We start from the raw sequence: 22,788 nt of genomic DNA on the forward strand, positions 1-22,788 counted from the left end.
TATGGATTTATATGTCTCGGAAAGATAATCAAGCATGTGTACAGCGGCATAAATGCCGCAGCGATAGGATTGGTGAGCTTCAGTGAGCAAATGCAGACCCTTTGAAGTCATATTGCAGGGTACCTATTCCATGGGTCTCAACTCTCCAGGTTTAAGGGATTCTTGTTTCAGCTAAAACATGCATGTGGAACACAGAGTATGATCCACCGTGTGATCGGGAAACGTGTTCAAATGTGTCTCAGTTTTCGTCCCCTGGTACTCGGGTGCAACATTCCAGACGCTTTACTAACACTCTCCCCACTAGGAGACTCAGTGCCTTTAACCTCCTGTTTGGCCCAGTTTGCAATTTCTGCGGAAAATGAACAGGAATAGGGAGAACCAATGAGATTCTAGCTGGAGGTGTCTGGACGGGCAAATTTAACTCTCATTTCCCACCAGGAAGAGGAATTAACCAAACGCTCCGCGTGCCATGCCGGAACCACACTAGGGCCTGAAGCAATCCTGTGGTGTTGCGGGCAGCTCACAAGAAAGTGAGTTGAAGAAAGGAGCTCAGGGTCACTGTCATTCACAAACCTGCAGAGTTATAAATGACAGCTATCGTCCAAAAGTATATTGAAGTAAGGCTGCCAAGAGGACTTGAAAGCGGGGCAGAATTGCAGGAAACCGATTTCAGGAGGTAGACTGGAATTGCATGTAAAGCATAGGAAAAGAGGCAGAACGTCCACAATGATGCACTTGGCCAAAAAGTGCATATGCGTTTTTTCCTGAATATATTCAGGAAAAAACGCATACGCCCTTTTTTGCACACCAAGCAAGCTTGAAAAGGAAATCTGCACTACAATGCAGTCTCACTTCCCCCGGTTAAAAGGGGCATGTGAAAAAAGTGTAAAATCCAAAAAGGCAGGACAGACCATGGAGAACTGGGAGCCTTGTTATGCTGACGGGTGGGATGTAAATTGCCAACAGCCACTCTGGAGAAGTGTATGGTGTTTTCTGAAACATCTAAAAAACAAAGCAGCAGAGCCTAGGGCACTTCCACTTATGGTCCTATAGCTTAGGGAAATTAAAATCAAAAAGACACAGCCACCCCAAAATTTGCGACGGCTCTGTTTACAAGAACCTCGTTTACGGTACAAGTTCAATATCGCAGAAAGCGAAAAATGGATAAAGAAGTTGTGGTACTTACGTACAATGCAATATCACTCAGCAACGAAATCTATGTCATCAGGCCCATAGCAGCAAAATGAGTGGATTCAGGTACGATGATTCTAACTGAAATAAGTCATACAGAAAAGGAAAGATCATAAGGAATCACTAATACACGGAATGTAATCTTGGCTACACAGGAACTGAATTACAAAACAGAACAGGGTCTCAAATGTAGAAAACCAACTTATGCTTGCTTAAGGGGAAAGGTGAGTTGGGGTGCTGCATAAAACCAGAGATTGAAATTAGCACAGATACCATTCCATAAGCCAAATATATAATAGACAAGAGCTACTCCTTGCTTAACGAAGTGGACTCAACACCCCATATTAAACGCCTAAGAATATACCTGCCTAGTAAGAATCTTAAAACGTATGGATTGATATGTCTCTGAAAGAGAATCAAGCGTGTGTACAGCGGCATAAACGCAGCAGTGATAGGATTGGTGTGGTTCGGTGAGCAAATGCAGACAATTTGAAGTCATATTGCATGGTACCCATTCCAAGGGTCTCAACTCTCCAGGTTTAAGGGATTCTTCCTTCAGCTAAAACATGCATGTGGAACCCAGAGTATGATCCGCCGTGTGATCGGGAAACGTGTTCAAATGTGTCTCAGTTTTCGTCCCCAGGTACTCGGGTGCAACATTCCAGACGCTTTACTAACACTCTCCCCACTTGGAGACTCAGTGCCTTTAACCTCGTGTTTGGCCCAGTTTGCAATTTCTGGGGAAAATGAACAGGAATAGGGAGAACCCATGAGAGACTAGCTGGAGGTGTCTGGACGGGCAAATTTAACTCTCATTTCCCACGAGGAAGTGGAATTAACCAAAGGCTCAGCGTGCCGTGCCGGAACCACTCTAGGGCCTGAAGCAATCCTGCGGTGTTGCGGCCAGCTCACAAGAAAGCGAGTTGAAGAAAGGATCTCAGGGGCACTGTAATTCACAAACCTGCAGAGTTATAAATGACAGCTATCGTCCAAAAATATATTGAAGTAAGGCTGCCAAGAGGACTTGAAAGCGGGGCAGAATTGCAGGAAACAAATTTCAGGAGGTAGACGGGAAGTGCATGTAAAGCAAAGGAAAAGAGGCAGAACGTCCACAATGATGCACTTGGCCAAAAAGGGCGTATGCGTTTTTTCCTGAATATGTTCAGGAAAAAACGCATACGCACTTTTTGGCCAACCAAGCAAGCTTGCAAAGGAAATCGGCACTACAATTAAGTCTCACTGCCCCCCGGTCAAAAGGGCCATCTGAAAAAATTGTAACATCCAGAAAGGCAGGACAGGCCATGGAGAACTGGGAGGCTTGTTATGCTGATGGGCGGGATGTAAATTGCCAACAGCCACTCTGGAGAAGTGAACGGTGTTTCCTGAAACATCTAAGAAACAAAGCAACAGAGCCTAGGGCACTTCCACTTATGGTCCTATACCTTAGGGAAATTAAAATCAAAAACACACAGCCTTCTCAAAGTTTGGGACGGCTCTGTTTACAAGAACCTCGTTTACGGTACAAGTTCAATATCACAGAAAGCGAAAAATGTATAAAGACGTTGTGGTACTTACGTACAATGCAATATCACTCAGCAATGAAATCTATGTCATCAGGCCTGTAGCAGCATAATGAGTGGATTCAGGTACGATGATTCTAAGTGAAATAAGTCACACAGAAAAAGAAACATCATAAGATATCACTACTACACGGAATGTAAACTTGGCTACACAGGAACTGAATTACAAAGCAGAACAGGGTGTCAAATGCAGAAAACCAACTTATGCTTGCTTAAGGGGAAAGGTGAGTTGGGGTGCTGCATAAAACCAGAGATAGAAATGAGCACAGATACCATTCCATAAGCCAAATATGTAATAGACAAGAGCTACTCCTTGCTCAACGAAGTGGACTCAACACCCCATATTAAACGCCTAAGATTATACCTGACTAGTAAGAATCTTAAAACCTATGGATTTATATGTCTCCGAAAGAGAATCAAGCGTGTGTACAGCGGCATAAATGCAGCAGTGATAGGATTGGTGAGGTTCGGTGAGCAAATGCAGACCCTTTGAAGTCATATTGCATGGTACCCATTCCATGGGTCTCAACTCTCCAGGTTTAAGGGATTCTTCTTTCAGCTAAAACATGCATGTGGATCACAGAGTATGAAGTCATATTGCATGGTACCCATTCCAAGGATCTCAACTCTCCAGGTTTAAGGGATTCTTCTTTCAGCTAAATCATGCATGTGGATCCCAGAGTATGAAGTCATATTGCATGGTACCCATTCCAAGGATCTCAACTCTCCAGGTTTAAGGGATTCTTCTTTCAGCTAAAACATGCATGTGGAACCCAGAGTATGATCCACCGTGTGATCGGGAAACGTGTTCAAATGTGTCTCAGTTTTTGTCCCCTTGTACTCGCATGCAACATTCCAGAAGCTTTACTAACACTCTCCCCACTTGGAGAGTCTGTGCCTTTAACCTCCTGTTTGGCCCAGTTTGCAATTTCTGCGGAAAAGGAACAGGAATAGGGAGAACCCATGAGAGACTAGCTGGAGGTGTCTGGACGGGCAAATTTAACTCTCATTTCCCACCAGGAAGAGGAATTAACCAAAGGCTCAGTGTGCCGTGCTAGAACCACACTAGGTCCTGTAGCTCTCCTGCAGTGTTGCGGCCAGCTCACAAGAAAGTGAGTTGAAGAAAGGAGCTCAGGGGCACTATCATTCACAAACTTGCAGAGTTATAAATGACAGCTATTGTCCAAAAATAAATTGAAGTAAGGCTGCCAAGAGGACTTGAAAGCGGGGCAGAATTTCAGGAAACCGATTTCAGGAGGGAGACTGGAATTGCATGTAAAGCATAGGAAAAGAGGCAGAACGTCCACAATGATGCACTTGGCCAAAAAGTGCGTATGCATTTTTTCCTGAATATATTCAGGGAAAAAACGCATAAGCCCTTTTGGCCAACCAAGCAAGCTTGCAAAGGAAATCAGCACTACAATGAAGTCTCACTGCCCCCCGGTCAAAAGGGCCATCTGAAGAAAGTGTAAAATCCAGAAAGGCAGGACAGGCCATGGAGAACTGGGAGCCTTGTTATGCTGATGGGTGGGATGTAAATTGCCAACAGCCACTCTGGAGAAGTGTATGGTGTTTCCTGAAACATCCAAAAAACATAGCAACAGAGCCTAGGGCACTTCCACTTATGGTCCTCTAGCTTAGAGAAATTAAAATCAAAAAGACACAGCCACCCCAAAGTTTGGGACGGCTCTCTTTACAAGAACCTCGTTTACGGTACAAGTTCAATATCACAGAAAGTGAAAAATGGATAAAGAAGTTGTGGTACTTACGTACAATGCAATATCACTCAGCAATGAAATCTATGTCATCAGGCCCGTAGCAGCATAATGAGTGGATTCAGGTACGATGATTCTAAGTGAAATAAGTCACACAGAAAAAGAAACATCATAAGATATCACTACTACACGGAATGGAAACTTGGCTACACAGGAACTGAATTACAAAACAGAACAGGGTATCAAATGTAGAAAACCAACTTATGCTTGCTTAAGGGGAAAGGTGAGTTGGTGTGCTGCATAAAACCAGAGATTGAAATGAGCACAGATACCGTTCCATAAGCCAAATATGTAATAGACAAGAGCTACTGCTTGCTCAACAAAGTGGACTCAACACCCCATATTAAATGCCTAAGAATATACCTGACTAGTAAGAAACTTAAAACCTATGGATTTATATGTCTACGAAAGAGAATCAAGCGTGTGTACAGCGGCATAAACGCAGCAGTGATAGGATTGGTGTGGTTCGGTGAGCAAATAAAGAACCTTTGAAGTCATATTGCATGGTACCCATTCCATGGGTCTCAACTCTCCAGGTTTAAGGGATTCTTCCTTCAGCTAAAACATGCATGTGGAACCCAGAGTATGATCCACCGTGTGATCGGGAAACGTGTTCAAATGTGTCTCAGTTTTCGTCCCCTGGTACTCGGGTGCAACATTCCAGACGCTTTACTAACACTCTCCCCACTTGGACAGTCAGTGCCTTTAACATCCTGTTTGGCCCAGTTTGCAATTTCTGCAGAAAATGAACAGGAATAGGGAGAACCCATGAGAGACTAGCTGGAGGTGTCTGGACGGGCAAATTTAACTCTCATTTCCCACTAGGAAGAGGAATTAACCAAAGGCTCAGCGTGCCATGCCGGAACCACACTAGGGCCTGAAGCAATCCTGCAGTGTTGCGGCCAGCTCACAAGAAAGCGAGTTGAAGAAAGGAGCTCAGGGGCACTATCATTCACAAACCTGCAGAGTTATAAATGACAGCTATCGTCCAAAAATATATTGAAGTAAGGCTGCCAAGAGGACTTGAAAGCGGGGCAGAATTGCAGGAAACCAATTTCAGGAGGTAGACTGGAATTGCATGTAAAGCATAGGAAAAGAGGCAGAACGTCCACAATGATGCACTTGGCCAAAAAGGGCGTATGCGTTTTTTCCTGAATATATTCAGGAAAAAACGCATACGGCCTTTTTGGCCTACCAAGCAAGCTTGCAAAGGAAATCTGCACTACAATGAAGTCTCACTTCCTCCTGGTCAAAAGGGCCATCTGAAAAAAGTGTAAAATCCACAGAGGCAGGACAGGCCATGGAGAACTGGGAGCCTTGTTATGCTGATGGGCGGGATGTAAATTGCCAACAGCCACTCTGGAGAAGTGTATGGTGTTTCCTGAAACATCTAGAAAACAAAGCAACAGAGACTAGGTCACTTCCACTTATGGTCCTATAGCTTAGGGAAATTAAAATCAAAAACACACAGCCGCCCCAATGTTTGCGACGGCTCTGTTTCCAAGAACCTCGTTTACGGTACAAGTTCAATATCACAGAAAGCGAAAAATGGATAAAGAAGTTGTGGTACTTAGGTAGAATGCAATATCACTCAGCAAAGAAATCTATGTCATCAGGCACGTAGCAACATAATGAGTGGACTCAGGTACGATGATTCTAAGTGAAATAAGTCACAGAGAAAAAGAAACATCATAAGATATCACTAATACACGGAATGTTAACTTGGCTACACAGGAACTGAATTACAAAACAGAACAGGGTCTCAAATGTAGAAAACCAACTTATGCTTGCTTAAGGGGAAAGGTGAGTTGGAGTGCTGCATAAAACCAGAGATTGAAATGAGCACAGATACCGTTCGATAAGCCAAATATGTAATAGACAAGAGCTACTCCTTGCTCAATGAAGAGGACTCAACACCCCATATTAAACGCCTAAGAATATACCCTACTAGAAAAATCTGAAAACCTATGGATTTCTATGTCTCCGAAAGAGAATCAAGCGTGTATACAGCGGCATAAATGCAGCAGTGATAGGATTAGTGAGGTTCGGTGAGCAAATGCAGACCCTTTGACGTCATATTGCATGGTACCCATTCCATGGGTCTCAACTCTCCAGGTTTAAGGGATTCTTCCTTCAGCTAAAACATGCATGTGGAACCCAGAGTATGAAGTCATATTGCATGGTACCCATTCCATGGATCTCAACTCTCCAGATTTAAGGGATTCTTCCTTCAGCTGAAACATGCATGTGGAACCCAGAGTATGATCCACCATGTGATGGGGAAACGTGTTCAAATGTGTCTTAGCTTTCATCCCATTGTACTCGGGTGCAACATTCCAGACGCTTTACTAACACTCTCCCCACTTGGAGAGTCAGTGCCTTTAACCTCCTGTTTGACCCAGTTTGCAACTTCTGCGGAAGATGAACAGCAATAGGGAGAACCAATGAGAGACTAGCTGGAGGTGTTTGCACGTGCAAATTTAACTCTCATTTCACACCAGGAAGAGGAATTAACCAAAGGCTCAGCATGCCATGCCGGAATCACACTAGGGCCTGAAGCAATCCTGCGGTGTTGCGGCCAGCTCACAAGAAAGCGAGTTGAAGAAAGGACCTCAGGGGCACTGTCATTCACAAACCTGCAGAGTTATAAATGACAGCTATCGTCCAAAAATATATTCAAGTAAGGCTGCCAAGAGGACTTGAAAGCGGGGCAGAATTGCAGGAAACCGATTTCAGGAGGTAGACTGGAATTGCATTTAAAGCATAGGAAAAGAGGCAGAACGTCCACAATCATGCACTTGGTCAAAAAGGGAGTATGCGTTTTTTCCTGAATATATTCAGGAAAAAACGCATACGCCCTTTTTGGCCAACCAAGCAAGCTTGCAAAGGAAATCTGCACTACAATGAAGTCTCACTGCCCCCCTGTCAAAAGGGCCATCTGAGAAAAGTGTAAAATCCAGAAAGGCAGGACAGGCCATGGAGAACTGGGAGCCTTGTTATGCTGATGGGCGGGATGTAAACTGCCAACAGCCACTCTGGAGAAGTGTATGGTGTTTCCTGAAACATCTAAAAAACAAAGCAACAGAGCCTAGGGCACTTCCACTTATGGTCCTATAGCTTAGGGAAATTAAAATCAAAAAGACACAGGCACCCCAAAGTTTGGGACGGCTCTGTTTACAAGAACCTCGTTTACGGTACAAGTTCAATATCACAGAAAGCGAAAAATGGATAAAGAAGCTGTGGTACTTACGTACAATGCAATATCACTCAGCAATGAAATCTATGTCATCAGGCCCGTAGCAGCATAATGAGTGGATTCAGCTACGATGATTCTAAGTGAAATAAGTCACACAGAAAAAGAAACATCATAAGATATCACTAATACACGGAATGTAAACTTGTCTACACTGGAACTGAATTACAAAACAGAACAGGGTCTCAAATGTAGAAAAGCAACTTACGCTTGATAAGGGGAAAGGTGAGTTGGGGTGTTGCATAAAATCAGAGATTGTAATTAGCACAGATACCATTCCATAAGCCAAATATATAATAGACAAGAGCTACTCCTTGCTCAACGAAGTGGTCACAACACCCCATATTAAACGCCTAAGAATATATCTGACTAGTAAGAATCTTAAAACCTATGGATTTATATGTCTCCGAAAGAGAATCAAGTGTGTGTACAGCAACATAAACGCAGCAGTGATAGGATCGGTGAGGTTCGCTGAGCAAATGCAGACCCTTTGAAGACATATTGCATGGTACCCATTCCATGGGTCTCAACTCTCCAGGTTTAAGGGATTCTTCCTTCAGCTAAAACATGCATGTGGAACCCAGAGTATGATCCACCGTGTGATCGGGAAACGTGTTCAAATGTGTCTCAGTTTTCGTCCCCTGGTACTCGGGTGCAACATTCCAGACGCTTTACTAACACTCTCCCCATTTGGAGAGTCAGTGCCTTTAACCTCCTGTTTGGCCCAGTTTGCAATTTCTGCAGAAGATGAACAGGAATAGGCAGAACCAATGAGAGAGTAGCTGGAGGTGTCTGGACGGGCAAATTTAACTCTCATTTCCCACCAGGAAGAGGAATTAACCAAAGGCTCATCGTGCCGTGCCGGAACCACACTAGGGCCTGAAGCAAACCTGCGGTGTTGCGGCCAGCTCACAAGAAAGCGAGTTGAAGAAAGGAGCTCAGGGACACTGTCATTCACAAACCTGCAGAGTTATAAATGACAGCTATCGACCAAATATATATTGAAGTAAGGCTGCCAAGAGGACTTGAACGCGGGGCAGAATTGCAGGAAACCGATTTCAGGAGGTAGACTGGAATTGCATTTAAAGCATAGGAAAAGAGGCAGAACGTCCACAATGTTGCACTTGACCAAAAAGGACGTAGGCGTTTTTTCCTGAATATATTCAGGAAAAAATGCATACGCCCTTTTTGGCCAACCAAGCAAGCTTGCAAAGGAAATCTGCACTACAATGAAGTCTCACTTCCCCCAGGTCAAAAGGGCCATCTGAAAAAAGTGTAAAATCCAGAAAGGCAGGACAGGTCATGGAGAACTGGGAGCCTTGTTATGCTGATGGGCGGGATGTAAATTGCCAACAGCCACTCTGGAGAAGTGAATGGTGTTTCCTGAAACATCTAAGAAACAAAGCAACAGAGCCTAGGGCACTTCCACTTATGGTCCTATAGCTTAGGGAAATTAAAATCAAAAAGACACAGCCACCCCAAAGTTTGGGACGGCTCTGTTTACAAGAACCTCGTTTACGGTACAAGTTCAATATCGCAGAAAGCGAAAAATGGATAAAGAAGTTGTGGTACTTATGTACAATGCAATATCACTCAGCAATGAAATCTATGTCATCAGGCCCATAGCAGCATAATGAGTGGATTCAGCTACGATGATTCTAAGTGAAATAAGTCACACAGAAAAAGAAACATCATAAGATATCACTAATACACGGAATGTAAACTTGGCTATACAGGAACTGAATTACAAAACAGAACAGGGTCTCAAATGTAGAAAACCAACTTATGCTTGCTTAAGGGGAAAGGTGAGTTGGGGTGCTGCATAAAACCAGAGATTGAAATTAGCACAGATACCGTTCCATAAGCCAAATATGTAATAGACAAGAGCTACTCCTTGCTCAACGAAGTGGACACAACACCCCATATTAAACGCCTAAGAACATATCTGACTAGTAAGAATGTTAAAACCTATGGATTTATATGTCTCTGAAAGAGAATCAAGCGTGTGTACAGCGGCATAAACGCAGCAGTGATAGTATTGGTGAGGTTCGGTGAGCAAATGCAGACCCTTTGAAGTCATATTGCATGGTACCCATTCCATGGGTCTCAACTCTCCAGGTTTAAGGGATTCTTCCTTCAGCTAAAACATGCATGTGGAACCCAGAGTATGATTCACAGTGTGATTGGGAAACGTGTTCAAATGTGTCTCAGTTTTCGTCCCCTGGTACTTGGGTGCAACATTCCAGACGCTTTACTATCACTCTCCCCACTTGGAGAGTCACTGCCTTTAACCTCCTGTTGGCCCAGTTTGCTATTTCTGCGGAAGATGAACAGGAATAGGGAGAACCAATGAGAGACTAGCTGGAGGTGTCTGGACGGGCAAATTTAACTCTCATTTCCCACCAGGAAGAGGAATTAACCAAAGGCTCAGCGTGCCATGCCGGAACCACACTAGGGCCTGAAGCAATCCTGCGGTGTTGCAGCCAGCTCACAAGAAAGCGCGTTGAAGAAAGGAGCTCAGGGGCACTGTAATTCACAAACCTGCAGAGTTATAAATGACAGCTATCGTCCAAAAATATATTGAAGGAAGGCTGCCAAGAGGACTTGAAAGTGGGGCAGAATTGCAGGAAACCGATTTCAGGAGGTAGACTGGAATTGCATGTAAAGCATAGGAAAAGAGGCAGAACGTCCACAATGACGCACTTGGCCAAAAAGTGCGTATGCGTTTTTTCCTGAATATATTCAGGAAAAAACGGATACACTCTTTTTGGCCAAACAAGCAAGCTTGCAAAGGAAATCTGCACTACAATGAAGTCTCACTGCCCCCCGCTCAAAAGGGCCTTCTGAAAAAAGTGTAAAATCCAAAAAGGCAGGACAGGCCATGGAGAACTGGGAGCCTTGTTATGCTGATGGGCGGGATGTAAATTGCCAACAGCCACTCTGGAGAAGTGTATGGTGTTTCTTGAAACATCCAAAAAGAAAAGCAACAGAGCCTAGGGCACTTCCACTTATGGTCTTATAGCTTAGGGAAATTAAAATCAAAAAGACAAAGCCACCCCAAAGTTTGGGACGGCTATGTTTACAAGAACTTCATTTACGGTACAAGTTCAATATTGCAAAAAGCGAAAAATGGATAAAGAAGTTGTGGTACTTACGTACAATGCAATATCACTCAGCAATGAAATCTATGTCATCAGGCCCGTAGCAGCATAAAGAGTGGATTCAGGTACGGTGATTCTAAGTGAAATAAGTCACACTGAAAAACAAACATCATAAGATATCACTAATACACAGAATGTAAACATGGCTACACAGGAACTGAATTACAAAACAGAACAGGGTCTCAAATGTAGAAACCAACTTATGCTTGCTTAAGGGAAAGGTGAGTTGGGGTGCTGCATAAAACCAGAGATTGAAATTAGCACAGATACCGTTCCATAAGCCAAATATGTAATAGACAAGTGCTACTCCTTGCTCAATGAAGTGGACTCAACACCCAATATTAAACGCCTAAGAATATACCTGACTGGTAAGAATCTTAAAACCTATGGATTTATATGTCTCCAAAAGAGAATCAAGTGTGTGTACAGCAGCATAAATGAGGCAGTGATAGGATTGGTGAGGTTCAGTGAGCAAATATAGACCCTTTGAAGTCATATTGCATGGTACCCATTCCATGGGTCTCAACTCTCCAGGTTTAAGGGATTCTTCCTTCAGCTAAAACATGCATGTGGAACCCAGAGTATGATCCACCGTGTGATCGGGAAACGTGTTCAAATGTGTCTCAGTTTTCGTCCCCTGGTACTCAGGCGCAACATTCCACACGCTTTACTAACACTCTCCCCACTTGGAGAGTCAATGAATTTAACCTCCTGTTTGGCCCAGTTTGCAATTTCTGTGGAAAATGAACAGGAAGAGGGAGAACCAATGAGAGACTACCTGGAGGTGTCTGGATGGGCAAATTTAACTCTCATTTCCCACGAGGAAGAGGAATTAACCAAAGGCACAGCGTGCCATGCCAGAACCACACTAAGGCCTCAAGCAATCCTGCGGTGTTGCGGCCAGCTAACAAGAAAGCGAGTTGAAGAAAGGAGCTCAGGGGCACTGTAATTCACAAACCTGCAGAGTTATAAATGACAGCTACCGTCCAAAAATATATTGAAGTAAGGCTGCCAAGAGGACTTGAAAGCGGGGCAGAATTGCAGGAAACCGATTTCAGGAGGTAGACTGGAATTGCATGTAAAGCATAGGAAAAGAGGCAGAACGTCCACAATGATGCACTTGGCCAAAAAGGGCGTATGCGTTTCTTCCTGAATATTCAGGAAAAAACGCATACGCACTTTTTGGCCAACCAAGCAAGGTTGCAAAGGAAATCTGCACGACAATGAAGTCTCATTGCCCCCCGCTCAAAAGGGCCATCTGAAAAAAGTGTAAAATCCAAAAATGCAGGACAGGCCATGGAGAACTGGGAGCCTTGTTACTCTGATGAGCGGGATGTAAATTGCCAACAGCCACTCTGGAGAAGTGTATGGTGTTTCCTGAAACATCTAAAAAACAAAGCAACAGAGCCTTGGGCACTACCACTTATGGTCCTATAGCATTGGGAAATTAAAATCAAAAAGACACAGCCACCCCAAAAGTTTGGGACGGCTCTGTTTACAAGAACCTCGTTTACGGTACAAGTTCAATATCACAGAAAGCGAAAAATGGATAAAGACGTTGTGGTACTTACGTACAATGCAATATCACTCAGCAATGAAATCTATGTCATCAGGCCCATAGCAGCATAATGAGTGGATTCAGGTACGATGATTCTAAGTGAAATAAGTCACACAGAAAAAGAAACATCATAAGATATCACTACTACACGGAATGTAAACTTGGCTACACAGGAAATGAATTACAAAACAAAACAGGGTCTCAAATGTAGAAAACCAACTTATGCTTGCTTAAGGGGAAAGGTGAGTTGGGGTGCTGCATAAAACCAGAGATTGAAATTACCACAGATACCGTTCCATAAGCCAAATATGTAATAGAATACAGCTACTCCTTGCTCAACAAAGTGGACTCAAAACCCCATATTAAACGCCTAAGAATATACCTGACTAGTAAGAATCTTAAAACCTACGGATTTATATGTCTCCGAAAGAGAATCAAGCGTGTGTAGAGCGGATAATACGCAGCAGTGATAGGATTGGTGAGGTTCGGTGAGAAAATGTAGACCCTTTGAAGTCATATTGCATGGTACCCATTCCATGGGTCTCCACTCTCCAGGTTTAAGGGATTCTTCCTTCAGCTAAAACATGCATGTGGAACCCAGAGTATGATCCACCGTGTGATCGGGAAACGTGTTCAAATGTGTCTCAGTTTTCATCCCCTGGTACTCGGGTGCAACATTCCAGACGCTTTACTAACACTCTCCCCACTTGGAGACTCAGTGCCTTTAACCTCCTGTTTGGCCCAGTTTGCAATTTCTGCAGAAATTGAACAGAAATAGGGGAACCAATGAGAGACTAGCTGGAGGTGTCTGGACAGGCAAATTTAACTCTCATTTCCCACCAGGAAGAGGAATTAACCAAAGGTTCAGCGTGCCATGCCGGAACCACACTAGGGCCTGAAGCAATCCTGTGGTGTTGTGGCCAGCTCACAAGAAAGTGAGTTGAAGAAAGAACCTCAGGGGCAAAGTAATTCACAAACCTGCAGAGTTATAAATGACAGCTATCGTCCAAAAATATATGGAAGTAAGGTTGCCAAGAGGACTTGCAAGCGGGGCAGAATTGCAGGAAACCGATTGCAGGAGGTAGACTGGAATTGCATGTAAAGCATAGGAAAAGAGGCAGAACGTCCACAATGATGCACTTGGCCAAAAAGGGCGTATGCGTTTTTTCCTGAATATATTCAGGAAAAAACGCATACGCCCTTTTTGGCAAACCAAGCAAGCTTGCAAAGGAAATCTGCGCTACAATGTAGTATCACTGCCCCCCGGTCAAAACGGCCATCTGAAAAAAGTGTAAAATCCAGAAAGGCAGGACACGCCATGGAGAACTGGGAGCCTTGTTATGCTGATGGGCGGGATGTAAATTGCCAACAGCCACTCTGGAGAAGTGTACGGTGTTTCCTGAAACATCTAAAAAACAAAGCAACAGAGCCTAGGGCACTTCCACTTATGGTCCTATAGCTTAGGGAAATTAAAATCAAAAAGACACAGCCACCCAAAAGTTTGGGACAGCTCTGTTTACAGGAACCTCGTTTACGGTACAAGTTCAATATCACAGAAAGCGAGAAATGGATAAAGACTTTGTGGTACTTACGTACAATGCAATATCACTCAGCAATGAAATCTATGTCATCAGGCCCGTAGCAGCATAATGAGTGGATTCAGGTACGATGATTCTACGTGAAATAAGTCACACAGAAAAAGAAACATCATAAGATATCACTAATACACGGAATGTAAACTTGGCTACACATGAACTAAATTATAAAACAGAACAGGTTCTCAAATGTAGACAACCAACTTATGCTTGCTTAAGGGAAATGGTGAGTTGGGATGCTGCATAAAACCAGAGATTGAAATTAGCACAGATACCGTTCCATAAGCCAAATATGTAATAGACAAGAGCTACTCCTTGCTCAATGAAGTGGACACAACACCCCATATTAAACGCCTAAGAATATACCTGACTAGTAAGAATCTTAAAACCTATGGATTTATATGTCTCCGAAAGAGAATCAAGCGTGTGTACAGCGGCATAAAGGCAGCAGTGATAGGATTGGTGAGGTTCGGTGAGCAAATGCAGACCCTTTGAAGTCATATTGCATGGTACCCATTCCATGGGTCTCAACTCTCCAGGTTTAAGGGATTCTTCCTTCAGCTAAAACATGCATGTGGAACCCAGAGTATGATCCACCATGTGATCGGGAAACGTGTTCAAATATGTCTCAGTTTTCACCCCCTGGTACTCGGGTGCAATGTTCCACACGCAGTACTAACACTCTCTCCACTTGGAGAGTCAGGGCCTTTAACCTCCTGTTTGGAACAGTTTGTAATTTCTGCGTAAGATGAACATGAATAGGGAGAACCAATGAGAGACTAGCTGGAGGTGTCTGGACGGGCAAATTTAACTCTCATTTCCCAGCAGGAAGAGGAATTAACCAAAGGCTCAGCATGCCGTGCCCGAACCACACTAGGGCCTGAAGCAATACTGCGGTGTTGCGGCCAGCTCACAAGGAAGCAAGTTGAAGAAAGGAGCTCAGGGGCACTGTCATTCACAAACCTGCAGAGTTATAAATGACAGCTATCGTCCAAAAATATATTGAAGTAAGGCTGCCAAGAGGACTTGAATGCGGGGCAGAATTGCAGGAAACTGATTTCAGGAGGTAGACTGGAATTACATGTAAAGCATAGGAAAAGAGGCAGAACGTCCACAATGATGCACTTGGCCAAAAAGTGCGTATGCATTTTTGCCTGAATATATTCAGGAAAAAACGCATACGCCCTTTTTGGCAAACCAAGCAAGCTTGCAAAGGAAATCTGCGCTACAATGTAGTCTCACTGCACCCCGGTCAAAAGGGCCATCTGAAAAAAGTGTAAAATCCAGAAAGGCATTACAGGCCATGGAGAACTGGGAGCCTTGTTATGCTGATGGGCAGGATGTAAATCGCCAACAGCCACTCTGGAGAAGTGTATGGTGTTTCCTGAAACATCTAAAAATCAAAGCAACAGAGCCTAGGGCACTTCCACTTTTGGTCCTATAGCTTAGGGAAATTAAAATCAAAAAGACACAGCCACCCCAATGTTTGGGACAGCTCTGTTTACAAGAACCTCATTTACGGTACAAGTTCAATATCACAGAAAGCGAAAAATGGATAAAGAAGTTGTGGTACTTATGTACAATGCAATATCACTCAGCAATGAAATCTATGTCATCAGGCCCGTAGCAGCATAATGAGTGGATTCAGGTACGATGATTCTAAGTGAAATAAGTCACACAGAAAAAGAAACATCATAAGATATCACTACTAAATGGAATGTAACCTTGGCTACACAGGAACTGAATTACAAAACAGAACAGGGTCTCAAATGTACAAAACCAACTTATGCTTGCTTAAGGGGAAAGGTGAGTTGGGGTGCTGCATAAAACCAGAGATTGAAATTAGCAAAGATACCATTCCATAAGCCAAATATGTAATAGAATAGAGCTACTCCTGGCTCAACGAAGTGGACTCAACACCCAATATTAAACGCCTAAGAATATACCTGACTGGTAAGAATCTTAATACCTATGGATTGATATGTCTCCAAAGAGAATCAAGCGTGTGTACAGCGGCATAAACACAGCAGTGATAGGATTGGTGAGGTTCGGTGAGCAAATGCAGACCCATGAAGTCATATTGCATGGTACTCATTCCATGGGTCTCAACTCTCCAGGTTTAATTATTCTTCCTTCAGCTAAAACATGCATGTGGAACCCAGAGTATGATCTACCGTGTTATCGGTAAACGTGTTCAAATGTGTCTCAGTTTTCATCCCCTGGTACTCGGGTGCAACATTCCAGACGCTTTACTAACACTCTCCCCACTTGGAGAGTCATTGCCTTTAACCTCCTGTTTGGCCCAGTTTGCAATTTCTGTGGAATATGAACAGGAATAGGGAGAACCAATGAGAGACTAGCTGGAGGTGTCTGGACGGGCAAATTTAACTCTCATTTCCCACCAGGAAGAGGAATTAACCAAAGGCTCAGCGTGCCATGCCGGAACCACACTAACGCCTGAAGCAATCCTGCGGTGTTGCGGCCAGCTCACTAGAAAGCGAGTTGAAGAAAGGAGCTCAGGGGCAGTGTCATTCACAAACCTGCAGAGTTATAAATGACAGCTATCGTCCAAAAATATATTGACATAAGGCTGCCAAGAGGACTTGAAAGCGGGGCAGAATTGCAGGAAACTGATTTTAGGAGGAAGACTGGAATTGCATGTAAAGCATAGGAAAAGAGGCAGAACGTCCACAATGATGCACTTGGCCAAAAAGGGTGTATGCGTTCTTTCGTGAATATATTCAGGAAAAAACGCATATGCCCTCTTTGGCCAACAAAGCAAGCTTGCAAAGGAAATCTGCACTACAATGAAGTCTCACTTCCCCCTGGTCAAAAGGGCCATCTGAAAAAAGTGTAAAATCCAGAAAGGCAGGACAGGCCATGGAGAACAGGGAGCCTTGTTATGCTGATGGGCGGGATGTAAATTGCCAACAGCCACTCTGGAGAAGTGTATGGTGTTTCCTGAAACATCTAAAAAACAAAGCAACAGAGCCTAGGGCACTTCCACTTATGGTCCTATAGCTTATGGAAATTAAAATCAAAAAGACACAGCCACCCCAAAGTTTGGGACAGCTCTGTTTACAAGAACCTCGTTTACGGTAGAAGTTCAATATCACAGAAAGCGAAAAATGGATAAAGAAGTTGTGGTACTTACGTACAATGCAATATCACTCAGCAATGAAATCTATATCATCAGGCCCGTAGCAGCATAATGAGTGGATTCAGGTACGATGATTCTAAGTGAAATAAGTCACACAGAAAAAGAAACATCATAAGATATCACTACTACACGGAATGTAAACTTAGCTACACAGGAACTGAATTACAAAACAGAACAGGGTGTCAAATGGAGAAAACCAACTTATGCTTGCTTAAGGGGAAAGGTGAGTTGGGGTGCTGCATAAAACCAGAGATTGAAATGAGCACAGATACCGTTCCATAATTCAAATATTTAATAGACAAGAGCAACTCCTGGCTCAATGAAGTGGACTCAAACCCCCATATTAAACGCCTAAGAATATACCTGACTAGTAAGAATCTTAAAACCTATGGATTCATATGTCTCCGAAAGAGAATCAAGCGTGTGTACAGCGGCATAAACGCAGCAGTGATAGGATTGGTGAGGTTCGGTGAGCAAATGCAGCCCCATGAAGTCATATTGCATGGTACTCATTCCATGGGTCTCAAATCTCCAGGTGTAAGTATTCTTCCTTCAGCTAAAACATGCATGTGGAACCCACAGTATGATCTACCGTTTTATCGGGAAACGTGTTCAAATGTGTCTCAGTTTTCGTCCCCTCGTACTTGGGTTCAACATTCCAGACGCTTTACTAACACTCTCCCCACTTGGAGAGTCAGTGCCTTTAACCTCCTGTTTGGCCCAGTTTGCAATTTCTGCGGAAAATGAACAGGAATAGGGAGAACCAATGAGAGACTAGCTGGAGGTGTCTGGACGGGCAAATTTAACTCTCATTTCCCACCAGGAAGAGGAATTAACCAAAGGCTCAACATGCCATGCCGGAACCACACTAGGGCCTGAAGCAATCCTGCGGTGTTGCGGCCAGCTCACAAGAAAGCGAGTTGAAGAAAGGAGCTCAGGGGCACTGTCATTCACAAACCTGCAGAGTTATAAATGACAACTATCGTCCAAAAATATATTGAAGTAAGGCTGCCAAGAGGACTTGAAAGCGGGGCAGAATTGCAGGAAAACGATTTCAGGAGGTAGACTGGAATTGCATGTAAAGCAAAGGAAAAGAGGCAGAACGTCCACAATGATGCACTTGGCCAAAAAGGGCGTATGCGTTTTTTCCTGAATATATTCAGGAAAAAACGCATACGCCCTTTTTGGCGAACCAAGCAAGCTTGCAAAGGAAATCTGCACTACAATGAAGTCTCACTGCCCCCCGGTCAAAAGGGCCATCTAGAAAAAGTGTAAAATCCAGAAAGGCAGGACAGGCCATGGAGAACTGGGAGCCTTGTTATGCTGATGGGCGCGATGTAAATTGCCAACAGCCACTCTGGAGAAGTGTATGGTGTTTCCTGAAACATCTAAAAAACAAAGCAACAGAGCCTAGGGCACTTCCACTTATGGTCCTATAGCTTAGGGAAATTAAAATCAAAAAGACACAGAAACCGAAAAATTTGGACTGGCTCTGTTTACAAGAACCTCGTTTACGGTACAAGTTCAATATCCCAGAAAGCGAAAAATGGATAAAGACATTGTGGTACTTACGTACAATGTAATATCATTCAGCAATGAAATCTACGTCATCAGGCCCGTAACAGCATAATGAGTGGATACAGGTACGATGATACTAAGTGAAATAAGTCACACAGAAAAAGAAACATCATAAGATATCACTAGTACACGTAATGTAAACTTGGCGACACAGGAACTGAATTACAAAACAGAACAGGGTCTCAAATGTAGAAAACCAACTTATGCTTGCTTAAGGGGAAAGGTGAGTTGGGGTGCTGCATAAAACCAGAGATTGAAATTAGCACAGACACCGTTCCATAAGCCAAATATGTAATAGACAAGAGCTACTCCTTGCTCAATGAAGTGGACTCAACACCCCATATTAAACGCCTAAGAATATACCTGACTAGTAATAATCTTAAAACTTATGGATTTCTGTGTCTCCGAAAGAGAATCAAGCGTGTGTATAGTGGCAAAAACGCAGCAGTAATAGGATTGGTGAAGTTCGGTGAGCAAATACAGACCCTTTGAAGTCATATTGCATGGTACCCATTCCATTGGTCTCAACTCTCCAGGTTTAAGGGATTCTTCCTTCAACTAAAACATGCATGTGGAACCCAGAGTATGATCCAACGTGTGATCAAAAAACGTGTTCAAATGTGTCTCAGTTTTCGTCCCCTGGAACTCAGGTGCAACATTCCAGACGCTTTACTAACACTCTCCCCACTTGGAGAGTCAGGGTCTTTAACCTCCAGTTTGGCCCAGTTTGCAATTTCTGCGGAAAATGAACAGGAATAGGGAGTACCAATGAGACACTGGCTGGAGGAGTCTGGACGGGCAAATATAACTCTCATTTCCCACCAGGAATAGGAATTAACCAAAGGCTCAGCGTGCCGTGCCAGAACCACACTAGGGCCTGAAGCAATCTTGCGGTTTTGCGGACACCTCACAAGAAAGCGAGTTGAAGAAAGGAGCTCAGGGGCACTGTAATTCACAAACCTGCAGAGTTATAAATGACAGCTATCGTCCAAAAATATATTGAAGTAAGGCTGCCAAGAGGACTTGAAAGCGGGGCAGAATTGCAGGAAACCGATTTCAGGAGGTAGACTGGAATTGCATGTAAAGCATAGGAAAAGAGGCAGAACGTCCACAATGATGCACTTGGCCAAAAAGGGCGTATGCGTTTTTTCCTGAATATATTCAGGAAAAAACGCATACGCCCGTTTTGGCCAACCAAGCAAGCTTGCAAAGGAAATCTGCACTAATTTGATGTCTCACTGCCCGCCGATCAAAAGGGCCATCTCAAAAAAGTGTAAAATCCAGAAAGGCAGTACAGGCCATGCAGAACTGGGAGCCTTGTTATGCTGATGGGCGGGATGTAAATTGCCAACAGCCACTCTGGAGAAGTGTATGGTGTTTCCTGAAACATCGAAAAAACAAAACAACAGTGCCTAAGGCACTTCCACTTATGGTCCTATAGCTTAGGGAAATTAAAATCAAAAAGACACAGCCACCCCAAAGTTTGGGACGGCTCTGTTTACAAGAACCTCGTTTACGGTACAAGTGCAATATCGCAGAAAGCGAAATATGGATAAAGAAGTTGTGGTACTTACGTACAATGCAATATCACTCAGCAATGAAATCTATGTCATCAGGCCCATAGCAGCATAATGAGTGGATTCAGGTATGATGATTCTAAGTGAAATAAGTCACACAGAAAAACAAACATCATAAGATATCACTACTACACGGAATGTAAACTTGGCTACACAGGAACTGAATTACAAAACAGAACAGGGTCTCAAATGTAGAAAACCAACTTATGCTTGCTTAAGGGGAAAGGTGAGTTGGGGCTGCATAAAACCAGAGACTGAAATTAGCACAGATACCGTTCCATAAGCCAAATATGTAATAGACAAGAGCTACTCCTTGCTCAACGAAGTGGGCTCAACACCCAATATTAAACGCCTAAGAATATACCTGACTAGTAATAATCTTAAAACCTATGGATTTATATGTCTCCAAAAGAGAATCAAGCGTGTGTACAGCGGCATAAACACAGCAGTGATAGGACTGGTGAGGTTCGGTGAGCAAATGCAGACCCTTTGAAGTCATATTGCATGGTACCCATTCCATGGGTCTCAACTCTCCAGGTTTAAGGGATTCTTCCTTCAGCTAAAACATGCATGTGGAACCCAGAGTATGATCCACCATGTGATCAGGAAACGTGTTCAAATGTGTCTCAGTTTTCGTCCCCTGGTACTCGGGTGCAAAATTCCAGACGCTTTACTAACACTCTCCCCACTTGGAGAGTCAGTGCCTTTAAACTCCTGTTTGGCCCAGTTTGCAATTTCTGCGTAAGATGAACAGGAATAGGGAGAACCAATGAGAGACTAGCTGGAGGTGTCTGGCCGGGCAAATTTAACTCTCATTTCCCACCAGGAAGAGGAATTAACCAAAGGCTCCGTGTGGGATGCCGAAACCACACAAGGGCCTGAAGCAATCCTGCGGTGTTGCGGCCAGCTCACAAGAAATCGAGTTGAAGAAAGGAGCTCAGGGACACTGTCATTCACAAAGCTGCAGAGTTATAAATGACAGCTATCGTCCCAAAATATATTGAAGTAAGGCTGCCAAGCGGACTTGAAAGCGGGGCAGAATTGCAAGAACCCGATTTCAGGAGGTAGACTGGAATTGCATGTAAAGCATAGGAAAAGAGGCAGAACGTCCACAATGATGCACTTGGCCAAAAAGGGCGTATGCGTTTTTTACTGAATATATTCAGGAAAAAACGCATACGCCCTTTTTGGCCAACCAAGCAAGCTTTCAAATGTAATCTGCACTAAAATGAAGTCTCACTGCCCCCCGGTCAAAAGGGCCATCTGAAAAAAGTGTAAAATCCAGAAAGGCAGGACAGGCCATGGAGAACTGGGAGCCTTGTTATGCTGACGGGCCGGATGTAAATTGCCAACAGCCACTCTGGAGAAGTGTATGGTGTTTCCTGAAACATCTAAAAAACAAAGCAACAGAGCCTAGGGCACTTCGACTTATGGTCCTAAACCTTAGGGAAATTAAAATCAAAAAGACACAGCCACCCCAAAGTTTGGGATGGCTCTGTTTACAAGAACATCGTTTATGGTACAAGTTCAATATCAGAAAAAGCGAAAAATGGATAAAGAAGTTGTGGTCCTTACGTACAATGCAATATCACTCAGCAATGAAATCTATGTCATCAGGCCCGTTGTAGCATAATGAGTGGATTCAGGTATGATGATTCTAAGTGAAATAAGTCACAGAGAAAAAGAAACATCATAAGATATCACTACTACACGGAATGTAAACTTGGCTACACAGGAACTGAATTACAAAACAGAACAGGGTCTCAAATGTAGAATACCAACTTATGCTTGCTTAAGGGGAAAGGTGAGTTGGGGTGCTGCATAAAACCAGAGATTGAAATTAGCACAGAGAGCATTCCATAAACCAAATAAGTAATAGACAAGAGCTACCCCTTGCTCAACATAGTGGACTCAACACCCCATATTAAACGCCTAAGAATATACCTGACTAGTAAGAATCTTAAAACCTATGGATTTATATGTCTCCGAAAGAGAATCAAGCGTGTGTACAGTGGCAGAAACGCAGCAGTGATAAGACTGGTGAGGTTCGGTGAGCAAATGCAGACCCTTTGAAGTCATATTCCATGGTACCCATTCCATGGGTCTCACCTCTCCAGGTTTAAGGGATTCTTCCTTCAGCTAAAACATGCATGTGGAACCCAGAGTATGATCCACCGTGTGATCGGGAAACGTGTTCAAATGTGTCTCAGTTTTCGTCCCCTGGTACTCGGGTGCAACATTCCAGACACTTTACTAACACTCTCCCCACTTGGAGAGTCAGTGCCTTTAACCTCCTGTTTGGCCCAGTTTGCAATTTCTGCGGAAAATGAACAGGAATAGGGAGAACAAATGAGAGACTA

Source organism: Orcinus orca, chromosome 2 (genome assembly GCF_937001465.1).
Source record: "Orcinus orca chromosome 2, mOrcOrc1.1, whole genome shotgun sequence".
NCBI classification, from domain to species: domain Eukaryota; kingdom Metazoa; phylum Chordata; class Mammalia; order Artiodactyla; family Delphinidae; genus Orcinus; species Orcinus orca.